Source organism: Gavialis gangeticus, unplaced genomic scaffold (assembly GCF_001723915.1).
Source record: "Gavialis gangeticus isolate Ggan-Ray unplaced genomic scaffold, GavGan_comp1, whole genome shotgun sequence".
NCBI lineage: Eukaryota > Metazoa > Chordata > Crocodylia > Gavialidae > Gavialis > Gavialis gangeticus.
The window spans coordinates 11,873,057-11,876,561 of record NW_017729024.1 but is presented as its reverse complement, the minus strand read 5'-3'; the positions used below and the strand labels follow the sequence as shown (position 1 = coordinate 11,876,561).

The 3,505-nt window shown below is 39.8% G+C and overlaps 1 long non-coding RNA gene across 1 annotated transcript in view; it reads left to right on the top strand.

Annotated features, from left to right (window-relative positions):
- Positions 1 to 2,695, top strand: part of LOC109297242 — a 25,898-nt gene extending 23,203 nt beyond the window's left edge. The window contains exons 2-3 of the long non-coding RNA XR_002097256.1: positions 1,547 to 1,660; positions 2,620 to 2,695. This is a non-coding gene — a long non-coding RNA (uncharacterized LOC109297242). The remainder of the gene's footprint in view (positions 1 to 1,546; positions 1,661 to 2,619) is intronic.
- Positions 2,696 to 3,505: the final 810 nt, after the last annotated feature.

The following is a 3,505-nucleotide window of genomic DNA, read 5'->3' as shown; positions in this document are numbered from 1 at the left end:
CAAAGAAAGGTGGCCATCGCAAGGAATGATAGCCAGTACAAAATCGCCTGAAGATGTAATCTGAAGCAGGATGGTATGCAGAAAGAAACAATCTCAGGTGCGACAGAGAGATTTGGATATTATAGCATGCATATGGATATATATACATAACATATATATGGATATATAGCGACTCTACTACTGTCTACTCAATAGAAATTGCACAGGTTCATTAGGAAACCAACTTCTTGTACCTATATTGACATCTGGTAAAGCTAGTGAATAAACAAGAAAGCAAAAATGCAATCACATTGACTTGTGCTTCAGAAAAGTAGAGGAGAAAAACATTAATCTTTGACAAAGGCAAAAGGGCAAGATCAAGCATGGGAAAAACGTTATTTCTCCTGCTTGTAAGGGGAATCTTTTGCAAACAATGGACAGTAGGCAAATCACTTAATGCAGGATATATTGCTGGCACATCAGCCATATTGAGCCAAGTAGTTTTACCACTGGACTTAGTGGGTAGGGACAGACATTCAAAAAGCCTGAACCTGAATTGATTCAATCTTTGCAGGTTAGTTTAACTTGGCTAGGCTAAATCAGTTTTGTAACCGGACACACATCCCATAAATGCAGGCACATGTCTGTAATGGCTTATGCTAGAAGCTGGGGGGCACTAGAGCAGCCCCCAGCAGGACGCTGTGATTAGGCAAGCAGGTAATTGATAGAACAACAGAGGGACATTACCAGCTACTTGTTGATTCTGTTTGTTCATTCTACCTGTTGACTCAGCATGGACTGTAGCCAGCATGCTAGCTAATACACAGATATCTCTCCACAAGGCAGAGGGGAGGTGGGGAATTCCTGCTTCGCAGGGAGTGGAGAGGGGGAGGGGGTGAGCAGCCCACAGTCTGTGCTGGAGCTGCAGCCAAGGAGCAGAGGGGAGAGCCCAGCCCTGCTGTGGAACAGAGAGCCCCGCCCAGCCCAGAGAGCATGCTGGGATGCTGGGGGTGTTTGGTTTATCTTAAACCAGCAAGGGGTCTGGGACAGACGTTACAGAAACTGGTTTGATCCAAATCAGTTAAGTCTGATACTACATTCTGATACTACAGGTTTATCTCAAACCGGTCTCAGCCCTTCTCAAACTGGTTTATGTGCACTGAACATCTCTTCTGTTACAGGTTTAAGCCAGTTTCTGATCACTTAAACCGGTTTATGTGTAATGTCTGCCCCTAGCCAGTATGTCTGCTGACTTTTCAATTTCAAGCCCCTGTGCAACTTGATTTGTGAAGGCTAAAGTAAGAAAGATGTGATTAAAATATGCTGTGTGTAGCAATGGAGATATCAGTTCTTCCCTTGTGTCATTTCCCTGTTTGAGGTAGGCTGTAGTTTTAGTCTTGAAATAACATTTTGAAAGGTAACCTATAATAGTACAAGCTACCTCAGGGTGTGTGACTGTAGTGCTAACACTATTAAGTTTGTGACCCAGTGAATGGTCTATGTTCATGTATATTTCCATGTCATTAATATGCAAAACTATTTTCCTTTTAATTTCTTCTGCTTGTAGACTATATGAAGAAAGATGAGCCTATTACCTTAAGCCTTAGTCGCTGGCTAGCCTGTATCACAGATACATTCTCTTTGGAGAGGATAAGCATTGTTCTTTTCTCTGTTTCAGTAGGTAAGGATCGAAGACAGTATAATATTAGCTTTGTTGGACCATCCTGGAAAGTTATCTAAAAATTCAAGACCATTTTAAAGGAAATACACTTTCTAAAATGTCTGTAGTCATTTCTTAGGAACTGTAAGTATCTAGTACATTATGACAACCCATTACTGTTTCTGTAGAATACCAATAGGACCTTGGCATCCTAAATTCTAGAGAAGGGATATCCAACTTACTAGTGACCCTGGTCCAGATCCAGACCATAGACCTCTTTGTATGCTAGATCTAGCTTGGGGCATAAAAGCAGCCACCATGGCCACTGTGGCAGTGGCAACTGTGACAGCAGTGGCAACAGGTTCAGAGGCAGTGATGCATCCAGTGGTGGGCCCAGAGGTGGTGAGGGGTTCAGGACAGGTCAGCAGGAGTGCGAGGTGTCTGGCAGTGGTGGGAGTCCAGGGGTAGCTGTGGTGGTAAGCCAAGTTGACCAATGATGGTCATGGCCAGCAGGGTTGAAGGACCCCACATTCTGTAGCAGGCCATGTCCCCAGATTACAGTAGCTTGCCAGTAGCCCAGCAGGCTGGATAGCTAGGTTCCTCTGGCTAAATCTAGCTTGTAAGCCATATGTTTGACTGTCTGTTCTAGAATATAGGAAGGCAGCAAAGAACATTAATTTTATGGTTGTTCAAAATTTGTAATTCTAGATATACCAGAAGATTTTAAGCCAGTATACACTGGAAAATATTAACTATATTTGCTTTAAAAATGTGTTTCCCTGAAATAACATTGGCACCTTTCACATGGGTACATTTTAACATTTTAGCTCTAAATTGGTAAAAAGAAGAAATTAAATCATTCAGTGCCTCAAAACAATACTAGTACATTATGAAAAAACCCTGTCAACTTTTATAATCATTAAATAAAAAAAAAGAAAATCACAAGCATATTTCCTTATTGCTCTTTTTTCTACTTTCAGGTTTAATGAAACAGATCATTTTTCTACACTACTAACTTTCTTATTTCAAGAACACCATGGAAGTAAAGCCCTGTGTAAGTATTAAAAATATTGCTTCATTTACAGTTTCCACTAATACTTTTCATAAGAAATCTCATGACAAAGACAGTGAAAACAGGAAAAACAATAGGAAAGTTTATGACGTATAAAATGAATTCCTCAAAAGAATTTTGTTTCAAAATGCCAAGGGTTATAAGTCAACTATATGCAGCACATATTACTATTTATTACCCTGCATTTGGCTGAAATTCATCTCTTTTGACAACCTTGGGTAAATCATGTTACATATTTTATAAAATATGAGTGCTGGGCCTTTTTCTGAAGATACTACTTAGTGAGTGAACTCACTGCTATTGGCTGCAGCCCAGTTTCTGTAAGCTCCCTTAAGACTAGGACTTCCTCGTAGTTCAATGGCAGCTGAATCAGAGAAGAAAAGGTATTTATAGAAAACATATTCAAAAGGTTGATGGCTCGTCCAGTATTCAGAGCACAGACTGACAGCTAAATACAAATTGAGAAATGTAAGTTTCACTTTTGAGCAAATTTACTGGGTGAGAGCCTCATTTTTTTCATTTCATTTGAATATGTTCAGTGCTTCTCAGAATATGCAACTTTATAGTGAACATATTTTTTATTCTTGAAGGCTCATTATTTTACAGTGAGGTTACTGAACCTAGACCACGTAGTGCAGATTACCCAGCATAGTATTAATCAAAATATACATGGCAAATGGGATTCCAAACAGTGCCAAATAGGCATCTGCTTTTAGCAGGGAACAAAAATGCATTTAGTTCCTTTATTAAAAGGTATTATGGGCAATTTATTTTTAAACCGCCTCTCTAACACC